Raw genomic sequence first — 12131 nt, forward strand, 5'->3', positions numbered from 1 at the left:
ATTTACTTCCTCTTTTGAGGGATTTAGAACTTAAGTTCAATTAGGGAGTCACCACCACATTTAGGAAGTTAGAGAGGGGGTGTCCTTTCCTCCACATGTTGGTGCCATTCTCCCGCCCCATTTTGGTTTAACACATTATAACAATATAGCACATTATTTCCCACACAAACTTATACTACTTTTACTCTAAAGACTTTTAAGGGTCTAAGTTACCATTAAAGTTAGAACGTGTTCCTTAAAATACCTACTCATACACTTACTCAAAGATTGCAACTGAGTGCTTTTCTCATTGGAGAATTTTCACAATAAAACAAGATGTGGGTATAGCAAGAACACTAAAAATACAAGAGATCACTTTCATGTACAAGAAACAACCTTTTAAGAGAAGACAACAAAAAATTTATGCCATAATTTCCAATAAAAAACAAGCTACTTAATCATGCCTTTCGCAATAAAAACAAAACAAAAGAATAAAGTTCAAGGGAGTTTGGAACACTACGACTCTAGACACTTTATTAGGCTCCCCCCACACTTAGGAGAATCATTGTCCTCAATGATTCAAAAGAAAAAGAAGAAGAAGAAGAAGTAGAAGAAGGAGAAGAAGAAAGAAGAGTAGAGAAAGAGGAAAGCTCACAATTTTATTGAGGTCCATGTGGTGAACCTTGGAGGTGAAGGTGTTGCATCATATTTCGGAGCATTTGATTGTTTTCTTTATTTATTCGATTGCTCCGGCCATTTCAACACCTTGTCTTTGTTGCTCGGTGCTTATTCTTTGAACCTTGGTTTGCATCCATGACCACCGTTCATCATTATAGTTTCCACCGGCTTCTTGTTCATGGTGTTGTGTACCTACCTCCTCTTCATCACCACCATCATCACCATCATCTTGTACCTGTGGGTTAGTACCAACATAAAGCAAATTTTCCACCACCTCCGGATTAGTTATGTCCAGATTAGGTAGAATAATAAAACAATTAGCTCTAATAATTCTTCATTCATATTGGTAATTGTGAGTAGGGTCCATGGGTTATAAGGAAGGACAAAGTAGTGAGAGTGTATAAGTCTAGATATTAGGTCCTCTTGATCCCTTGATTCAAACTCACCCCCAACTTCCTAGCAATAAAAGTGATGATTCCACCTACCATTATATCACCCTTATCATTCGGTTTCTTTTTAGCAATGGAAACAAGATAATCAAGCAAATAATAGCAAATGTTAATAGGATGGTTATAAAGCATAGCCCACAGCATAAATAGTTCATCAATCCTCATCATCCCTACCTCTTTCCTACTCTATATGGTACAAGCCATAACAGTGTGAAGGTACCTAAGCACAGGGTTGTGAATTTATTCAACAACCTAATCACATGTTCATCTATTTCTAGTCTATCCATAGAATTAACATCAGGGTACCTACAAGGAGAGATAGTTCTAGAGATTAGAGAAATATACATATTCCTTTGCTCGGAATCCTTGAATTGGATTCCATGATTGCGGGCTGTTGATTGCTTCTTGCACCACTTCCGGAGTCTTCAATTTTCTTTCCTCTTGGATGCCATTGACCTTGTTGACTTGGTTGGGGTTTTGGGGAGGGTTAGGGTTTTGGTTGGAGAAGGTTGGTTTAGTGATGAGGTTGGGGTTTGAGTAAGGTTTTTGAGTTTAGTGATGAAGATTTGTGAAGAAATTGTGGTTTTTGGTTTAGGGTTTAATGGATTACGATTTTGGTGAATTCGTGGTTTGGGTGGATGAATGTTGGTTTATGTTTGGAGGTGATTGGATATGATTTGGATTAGAATTTGTTGGATTTGGTGGAGTTATGAAGGTTTGAAGGTTGTTGGTTTTGGAGGTTTTAGAGAGAAGTTTGAAGGAGGAGAGATGTTTGTGTTTGAGAATGAGGGAAGAAGGAAGAAAAATTTGTGGTTATACTCACCTAGAGGTCGGGCACGGCCGTGCCAAGTTTCTGTTGTTTTGGGTGAATTTGGCTTGGCATGTCTGGCACGGCCGTGCCAGTGTGAGCACGGGCCGTGCCAACCTTTTGGTCATGGGGCTTCAATATTTTTTCACTTTTCTCAAATCGTACTCGGACAATTACCTACAAAACAACTTAAAACAACGAAAAACGAACAAAACAAAAGCAAATAAATGCATGGGTTGCCTCCCACGAAGCGCTCGTTTAGAGTCATTAGCTTGACGGTTAGAAAGTGGTTCATCTATCCTATATCCAATCTTTCAGAAAGGGACAATGGCATCAAACTAACATTCTCTCCCAAATCACACATGGCTCTTTCTATAATCTCGGATCCTATGACACATGGTATGGAAAAACTCCCTAGATTCTTAAGTTTAGGTGGCAATTTGTTTGGAGGTATTTCAATAAAATTCCTAAACTGGTCATCTAACTTGGATTTAACAAAATCTTGTGTTAAAGGAATTTCAGGCTCATGAGATGGTGAAACAAATGGCTTTTCATTTTCTCCTATGGCTTTCTCACCTTGAGGCTCATCACTCCCTATCTCTCCTTCATTGTTCTTAACTTTCACAACGGGGTCCTCTAATTGTTTACCATTCCTAAGAGTAATAGCACTTATATGGTTTTTGGGGTTGGTTTCGGTTTGGCCTAGAAGGATTTAGGAGTGTTAAGAGGAAGTAGCCACCTGTTGGGGCACTTGAGAAGTCTGAGTCTCAAGCATCTGACTGTGAGTAACTATGGAGTCTTCTTTCAATGTAAGTTTGGCAAGAGAGTCCTTCAAAAATCCTGTTTGATTTTTAAGCTCTTGGAGCTGCTCAGATTGATTTATAAAATGATTTTCTAAAAAAAGTTCCAAGCTGATCATAGTTTACTTGCTCAGGACTTCTAACGACACTACCTAGTTGGTAATCAATGCTAATACGGCCAAATACACCGCAAACTTCACAGGGAGGTGATACAGGGGCAGGTGTGACAGCACTAGTATTTATTTTATCAAATTTTTGTGTGAGTGCGTCAACCTTAGCAGCTAGATGATCAAGGGAAGAAATTTCATACATACCTACCTCTTTTTTAGAGGGTGAAGGAGCAGCATTAGTGATGTCCCTTCCGTAGGTCCACTGATAGTGGTTTTGTGCCATGTCCTCGATCAAAGCATATGCTCCTGTGTATGTTTTATTCATCAAAGCTCCACCTGCAGCTGCATCAACATAAATTTTTGTGGTATACAAAAGACCATTATAAAAAGTGTGAATAATAAGCCACTTCTCTAAACCATGATGGGGACAAAGTCTGAGCATTTCTTTGAAACGCTCCCAAGCATCGTAAAGAGATTCTCCATCTTTTTGAGTGAATTATGTGATTCGATTCCTTAATTGAACAGTTTTAGAATAGGGAAAGAATCGGGCAAGAAAAGCTTGCTTCATTTGGTGCCATGAAGTGATAGAACCGATTTCCAATGAATGAAACCAAGCACTAGCTCTATCCCTTAAGGAAAAAGGAATGAGGTGCAGCCTTACGGCCTCTTGATTTGCATTCAAGGTTCCACTGAGTCTTAAAAATGTTGAAATATGAAAATTCGGATCCTCAGTGGGTGATCCGAAAAATTTATTTTGCTGAACTAAGTGAATAAGTGCAGGTTCTATTTCAAAATTATCCTCAACCGTTGGATACACAATAACATCGTATGACTCATCTGAAGATGGGATTGCATACTCTTTAAGAGTGCGTTCCTCAACCATATCGTTATTATCTCATGCTTCCCAAGAAGTTAAAGGCAAAAGGAAGAAATAGAAAAAGAAGAAAAAGAAGAAAAGAAAGAAAAAAAATAAAAAGATTTTTTTTTCAGTCTAATCTATAAAAAAATTAATCAAATTGCAATAACTCCCCGACAACAGCGCCAAAAACTTGATGGGATAAATCGGAAGTGCACGGTTTACCGAAGTAGTAATAAAAGATATCGTTCTGACAGGGAGTTATGAATTCAATTAACTTTCAATAAGGATCAGAGAAGAGTTTTAAGTTATAAAGTTTGGATTTTTAATTAAAAGAAAATAATAAAAATAAAAGAGCCTTGGGATTATTGGTTGATTGTAATGACAAGTCCCTCTCAAACCAAAACCTTAAATTATAATGTTATGTTGGACCTAATTTCTAAAGACCGGTTTCCCTTTAGCCCTTCACCTTTCCGACCAAGTCCGGTGAGAGTTTACCTCTAGTAATCAAACCTATTTCGCTGATTTGATTACTAGAAGAAGCTTATAAGGATTGAAACTACCAATGTCTCAAGAATTGCAAAGACTATTTTGCTGCCTTTGCAATTCTTGTCTAAATTCACTTGTTCCAATATCAAAGCTCCGCATTCGAATTATGAATTGATATTTGAGATAATGGATTAACAATTATCAAACCCTCCACTTTCGTTTACACAGTTTGATAATGGTTAATTCATGTTAAAACGGTGAATTTAGATTAGAAATTAGGGTTACATAAAATTAAGGTTAAAGCTTGGTTTGATTAGGATTATGTCATTAGACTTATCCAACAATCCCAAGACAAAAGAAGTCTACTCACTAGCGTTCATTGTAGACATAGAAGAGAAGAAGAAGAAGAAGAAGAAGAAGAAGAAGAACATAAAAGTAAATAAAATAAAGGTGAAGTTTTATTCCAATAACAAAAGATGAATGTTGATGATAGATGGCTACTCTATTTATAGTCTTATTGTCGACTTAAAACCTAAGCAACTATACAGTAGGATGTTCCACAAGAAACCACGAGCTTTTTGGTCAAAACAAGTAGCTTATTCTTGAAGCAAAAGCAACAAAAGTGGCTTTGGAGGGTGGCACGGCCGTGCCAATTATTGGCACTGCCCGTGCCAAGCTTCTGACTTTGGAAGATTATATTTTTGTCTTCAATCTTCGTATTATTCACCCGAATCAGCTCCTAATCCTCTTTCTTTTGCTCCAAGACTCAATCTATCAAATATTCGTTCCTGAAATATAATAATATGTAATTGAAGTAAAATAGCTCAAATAGGAAATAATATTTAAATAAAATAAACTTAAATCTAATTAAAACGACACTAAATATTATACTAAAACTAGCTAATTATTGACTCATCAAAGCCTACTCTCGCAGTCCAGGGTCAAACTACTACACCAAATTCACCTTGGACCAAACACTATTCACATTCTTCCATCACGGGGAGATTTGTTCGCTGCAATAAGGAAGTGACGTTTTAAAACACTGAATTGTAACTGCTTTTGTCATCACCATTAAGCAATGCTAGACTTTTATGGATTCCACCATCTGTAACCGTCAACCAACAACTCTCAACTGTAAAAACCTCACAACCACCACCCCCACATTAAAAAAAGATTTAAATAGTTTTAGCAATGTACAATATATCCAACCCTTAACCTCCTACATTTCTCAAACTTTGACTTGAACGTTAGAGAGCTTGCAAGTACACCACCACTTGCTGTTCCAACCATCTACTACAAATCCCTTTGAAATTGTTTTTAAATGATAAACAAACTCTTGAGTTAAAATTAAGATTATGATTTGATGTTTTTATTTAAATGATAAACAAACCCTTGTATAATAAATTATAATTTTTTTTCTTTTGATAAATGATGAATGAGACATACATTGGTTATGACGGTTGAAATCTCAGTTATGCTAGCATCCAAAGTCACCATAATACGATTTACGAAGCTTACGAATTCAAGCATCATCAATTTCAAGAAAGTCCTTGGGTAAAAATCATTTGGAACATCAACATACCTCCTTCTAAGTCTCTTTCTGTTTGGAGATTAATGCACTGCAAACTTCCTACTGATGACAACCTCATGTCTAGGGGTTGCAATATCCCATCTATGTGCAACATTTGCCTAAAGAACACTGAAAGCACTTATCACTTGTTCTTTGAATGTCCCCTTTCTTTTGGTCTTGGTTATCTTATTCTGTCAATCTAGTGTTCCAATTTTCTTCTTTAGAAGACATTTGGAAAATAGTTGATAAATCTTGGTCCCCTCAGTGTAAGATTCTCATCACATCTTCCTTAATCAATGTCCTCAATACTATCTGGTATGTCAGGAATCAAGCCAGGTTCAACCACAAAACGATTCCTTGAAAATCGGTTGTCTCAATGATAAAAAGTGTCTACCCATCCATACAGACAGGTAGGCGGTCAAAACCACTGGAGGTTAGTATTACATCAATCATAATCAATATAAATAACTTGATATAGATAAAACAGTTCAATTCTCAATCATTCATCATGAACATTTAACTTCCACATCCACATTCATATAACAACCTCAGTCATTGCAAGTATACAATCATTTAGCACACTCATCATCAACATTCACTACAACATTTTTGGCTTTAGGCAACGCCACAAAAACGTGGATTAAAGTCGTAAAACCGTTGTCTAAACGTTTAGGCCACGGATATAAGGGTGTGGTATATACGGCCGTTGCCTAAAGTATAAGCCACGGTTTTTATACTTCTTGCAACGGAAACAAAAAACCGTCGTCTGAATGCATATAAATGCCACGGTTTTCATGAAAGTTTAAGGCTGCGGTTTCCAAATTAACAACGATAGCTAACCGTGGCTTATATGTTTAAGCTACGGAATTTATAGTTGTTATCCACTTTAGATAAAATGTATAAAGCGTTGCCTATTTACTTAAACCCACATATATAAAACCGTGGCCTTACACATTTTAATAAAAAAAATAACACTATTCTGTTTTGCTTTTTATTCCCTGCAACTTAAACACAACCAATAGGATACTTTGCTTATACATCCACTCTTGTGTCTCATGATAGTCTTTTAAAATTGACAATTATCAAATTTATTTAAAACAATTATATTAAAATAGTTATGAAAACAATCATTTTTATTCACTACATCAAAGAAGAATTTTCACAACAAACAATAGTATATAAAGCTCAACTCTTTCTAAAGTTAAAAATACAATATAAACATATTCACAAATAACATTCTTAACTTGTAATCTCACTCTAAAGTGGAAAGTGCTAGTGAATGTGGAAATTGTACTACACCATATAATGAAGCTCTTAAGCTAGCTGCTTGTGCAATAGCATCACAAGATGAAAATGCTAGTGTCTCAAAGTTGTTGGCCTTATGCTGAAAAAATTGGTCAAATCTTCCCACAACTGCAATGCACAATTAAACCAACAAACACACACATTAATTCATTCACTAATCATGTTCTGTTTAAGTTGAGTTTGGATATGCGACATATGCCTAAGACACTATAACTATTTGAAAAAATTGAACCTTACAATAAGTAGGAATTCAATAACATAGTTTATCAACTTAGTTTCAATTACAAGGACTTATTTATGACGCTTGTCCAACACCCAGTTACTAATTAATTTCAAATACGTAAAGGGACAACCTTAAATTCACAATTTCTCGATCCAACACGGGATTACAATTGATATCGACATTAACTCTCATTCCAACCTCTATGGATCAAAGTCCAAAAACAAATGCACATACCAAGAAAGGTCCTAATGACATAAACAATTCATATTAACTTACAAATTATACTTAGATCCTATATCCCGTTAAAGATGAACTAAAATGGCGTTAAACAATGTCAACCCTAAACCAGGTGAATTTTTAAAAATTGATTTGGAGCTTTCAATGTTCTTGTTTTTATAGTCAAAATCAATGTCCACTAGCTCCAATTTTTTATCAACGTCCATTAATATAAAAAAATTCCAAATCATAAGCCATACTATTTCAAATATAATTTTTTTTAATAAGTCACACTATATTCAAATTCAAGATCAATGTCCCACTAATATAAAAACAAAGAATCAATTTATAAAGTTGAAAGCTACAATTTTTAATTCAAAATTCACTAGCTCATTGTATAAAAATTCACAATTGAATGAGTTACATTTTTTTTATAAATGTGAGTTGATGACTTTTATAATCAAAATTAGAAGTGTAAGCAACTAAAGTAATTTCAAAGGTCAAAATAAACACAAAATTAATGCTAAAATTTGGATTTAGAAGACCATGGGAAATTAGAGTTCAATACAAATTGGGAATCTTTTCTTTAGGTTTAAACCTAAAGAAAAGTAATGCACTAAAATAATAGATATAAACAAATATAATCAATAAAAGAGTTTCATTTTATATATTTATACCAAAGAAATATCCTATTGTTATAAGATAATTTTAGTGAACGAATGTGACTCATTCCCCATCTTTCATTAAACTCCTCTTTTAACAATTAAACTAGAGAAATTATCCAAATTTAACATTATTGACACTTGAACCAAACTCATCAACATCAATATCTTTTTTAACGTTTAAAAATCATAATGTAGCTATCATATATCAACACTAAGAACAATTCCACAGGATGTAAAATAAGGCAATTCTACACAACTAAAACCTTTAATACATTTGTTAATGTTCTACAACTTTTAAGCAACTATCAACAACCTCAAAGTACCACAGTTCAGAAACATACACACAAAATATATAATGTTTAGACTAAAATAATAACCCAGAAAAATTCAATTTTGAATTCAAGAGAAAGGGGAAAGTTAGAGTAATAAGATAGAAAAAAAATCAAATTTTAGGCATAAACAAGGCAAGATAAACATTCAATTAAACATGACAGTCCAAGTCACACAAAAATTGTCAAGATCAAAGCTAATTTTAGATTATAGAGAAAATGGAATCTAGGGTTCAATAGGAATTTGAATTTTTTTGAAATTTAAAGTATATATAAACTGAGCAATTTAAGAAATGAAGACTTACCCTTGAAATTGAAGATGACAGGTACCATCATACGAACTTCAACACAGTGGTCCTATCAAAATAGTGTGCGGTGAAGAAGACGAGGGTGAAAATGATGTGTTCAAAATGAAGATCTATTCGGTTCAATGGAAAGCTTGTGCGAAGAGACACTAAAAAATGGTCTTAATTACTCCGATTTGTGCTTGTGTAGGTGAAAATGGCATGGAAAGGAGTATGCTGGCAGTGAGTTCTATGAAGAGAGAAAGGGGTTTACGACACTGTTGAGTGTTTGTGGTTCTGAGTTTGTGTTCTATGTCATAAGTGGATATAACAAAGGAAAAATAAATATAAAAATAAAAGGATAAGTGGGTTAGTACAAGAGAAGGACATAAAAATAAATTAAATAATCATTGTGTGGCTAGTATATCCTGAACGTGTAACTTGAAAGAAGCAATGAGAAGAAATAAATATTTATTTTATTAGATGTATTCTTAATTAATGGTGGAAATCCCACACTTTAAAATAAAATCAAAGAAAATATCTTTAAATCAATAGGATTAAAAAGGGAAAGCTTTTATAACTAAAATAAATCAAATATTTATTGAGATACTCTCTTTATTTTGATGATACTTTCTGAGATACTCTCTACTAAAAATTAAAAAGAAATCTTTAAATCTAGTATAATTAAAAAAAAAATTCATCAAACTAATAAATTCACTAATTAATTTTTATTTGATTAAGTTAACAATTAATTAATCAACATAAATAAAAATGAGTAAATAGTCATTTTAGTCATTGACTCTGCACCTCGCTGTCACAAAGGTCCCTGACTCAAAATTAATTACAAAGAAGTCTCTGACTCTACACTTATGTTATCACTTTAGTCCCTGGCGTTAAATAATTCTGTTAAGTGATGATATTGCACACGTTTTACGATAACATGACATATGAGCTGTCACAAGGACTAAAGTGAAAGTAGAAAATAGTCACTTTGATCCCTCAACCAAAAATCAATATCCCCAAATTAAATCTCAAATCTCTAAATCCCTAAATCTAAAATCCCTCAATGTCATCTAATTATCTTTTTTGTTGAAAATCAAATCTTTCATTAAACACCGACTTACTGTTAGGTCCCCGACTATGCATACTTATTGTCATTTATGTCCCTAACATTAGACATGTACCCTCACTAAGATCCGTGACAATCACTAATTTTAGTCCCTATTTTTAAGTTTATTTTTTTATTTTTTTAATGAAATTGTGCTGAAATGTGTAGAATATTGTAAAAACATTTTCACAAAAGTATTAGAATTTTTTAACCAAACACAAATTAAATATGAATTTTTAATTTTCAAAAAAAAATAAAAATTCATATTAAATTCATGTTTGTTAAAAAATTCTAATTTTTTTGGGAGAGATTCTTATAATACTATGAATTTTTCTGGAAACTTTTATTCAAAAATATGAATTCTACATATGAGTTTACTTTAAAGAAGTGACCAAAAGTAAAGATGGAAAATATTGAGGGACAAGGAAATTTTTTATAGGGACTAAAACGAAAAGTTGACATATTAATAGGGACCAAAAATATATTTAACCCTATATAATATATATTTATAAAAGCTAATGATTGTTTTAAACCGGTCTGAAGACCAATCACACATTGACATGTGGCATAGACTTACACCGCCTTAAGGCTCCGCGCATGAAGAAACACGCCAGCTCAAATGCACCACGCCACACAGAAGCGCGTTCTAACGCGAGGATCACCCTACAAAGTTATGCTCGCATACACAGAAGCGCGTTCTAACCGTCCCTAATAATATGTCGCATACCCCGAAGACGGTTATGCTCAACGCGCACTTATATAAAGTGAACTTGTTTCACCCTCAAGGTACGATTCGCTTTTCACAACACTTTCCACACACTCTTTCTCTGTTTCGTTACTGACTTGAGCGTTGGAATGCTAATGTGCAGACACCTTTCGTTCCACCGCGGAGATTCATCAAAAGAAAAATTATTTTAAAGGAAAATTATTTTTTAATTATTAATATAGGCTTATTCAATCACCCGGTCCCTTAACTTAATTGATTGTCTCAATTTGGTCCGCTAACTATAATTTGTACCAATTTGGTCCCCTATGTTTTGCTTCGTTACTAGTTTTAGTCCTTTCTGGTAGTTTCTGTCAAAAAAAACGTTAACTTATGTACCAATTTGGTCCCCTATGTTTTGCTCCGTTCCTAGTTTTAGTCCTTTCTGTTCACGTTTTTTTTTGAGAGAAACTAACAGAAATGACTAAAACTAGTGACGGAGCAAAACATAGCGGACCAAATTGGTACAAATTATAGTTAGGGGACCAAATTGAGACAATCAATTAAGTTAAGGGACTAGGTGATTGAATAAGTCATTAATATAATACAAGAGATAAAATTGTAAAAATAATAATTTAATTTTTTTGACAAATATAATTGTTTAAATGAATTTTATCAAAAAAAGTTTATATTAATGATAAAGTTGAAAGTTTAAAAGTAGTTTCGAAATTGAAAACGAATATAATAAAATGAAGGTGAGAATATCCACGGTTTTCTTGTGATATCAGCAACGGTTCTACAGTGTGGCCTAATAGATTTCAGAACGTGGGCAAATGAGGTATAGGCCACGGTTTATTACGCGTGCCTTTTGAATAAGAAAATGCCACGGTTGTAGCTTAAGGTTTATTATCCACGAGTTAAAACCGTTATATATAAGGAATTGGCGACGGTGAAGTAAATTCCACGATAAAAAAGCGTTGCCTTAGCTGAAAAGGCAACAGTTTTTAATTGGGTAATGAAAAAAGTATAGAAACCCTTCAACACGTAAAAATCCGTTGCCTATTACACCTTTAAGCAACAGTTTTCCAGCCGTGAGCTAAAAATTCGTTGCCTAAAGCCAAAAATGGTGTAGTGATTCATCATTCACAAACAATAATCAAGACTCATGCAATATGATATGCACCTAAACTTGACACATATATGCATGTGGTACCAAATCTCCTCAAGGTCGTCACCTTCGATGCAACAAAAACATCGTAATCACGTCAATTGGATATAAAATCCGCCACCATCAGTCATGAATGCATGAACATATGACTCGACTACAATGCATATGTTCACACAAATAAATCATCTCACCATCACCAACATTTAGTATATATGCAATCGACAACAATTCACCACCACTTGTCATATTTATAATCACCAACAACATCCATAATTCAATCTACAAATAGTTGTCACATATATACAACATCAAACATCTCCACATAAATCATATCAACTATCCACAAGGGATTCATAAAGCAATCGGCTCTTAAAACATTTTCAACAAAGTT

At 33.9% G+C, this 12131-nt stretch overlaps 2 long non-coding RNA genes and 1 other non-coding gene across 4 annotated transcripts; 1 reads left to right on the top strand and 2 right to left on the bottom strand.

Annotated features, from left to right (window-relative positions):
* The first annotated feature begins 3237 nt into the window (after positions 1-3237).
* Positions 3238-3344, top strand: LOC146954831 (small nucleolar RNA R71). The gene has a single exon (XR_015025184.1). It is a non-coding gene; the product is annotated as a small nucleolar RNA R71 (small nucleolar RNA).
* Positions 3345-4605: 1261 nt separating this feature from the next.
* On the bottom strand, positions 4606-6116 carry LOC146954832 (uncharacterized). 2 transcript variants are annotated; one of them, XR_015015245.1, is made up of 2 exons: positions 5752-6116; positions 4606-4957 (listed from the first exon to the last, which is right to left on the bottom strand). It is a non-coding gene; the product is annotated as an uncharacterized LOC146954832 (long non-coding RNA). The 2 variants fall into 2 exon arrangements; XR_015015252.1 differs by having other exon boundaries at positions 5616-6116.
* A 738-nt stretch (positions 6117-6854) lies between these two features.
* LOC146954833 (uncharacterized) lies at positions 6855-9069 on the bottom strand. Its single transcript, XR_015015255.1, has 2 exons — positions 8783-9069; positions 6855-7152 (listed from the first exon to the last, which is right to left on the bottom strand). It is a non-coding gene; the product is annotated as an uncharacterized LOC146954833 (long non-coding RNA).
* Positions 9070-12131: the final 3062 nt, after the last annotated feature.

Source organism: Medicago sativa, chromosome 1, assembly GCF_051527215.1.
Source record: "Medicago sativa cultivar Bolivia chromosome 1, Bolivia_mono, whole genome shotgun sequence".
NCBI lineage: Eukaryota > Viridiplantae > Streptophyta > Magnoliopsida > Fabales > Fabaceae > Medicago > Medicago sativa.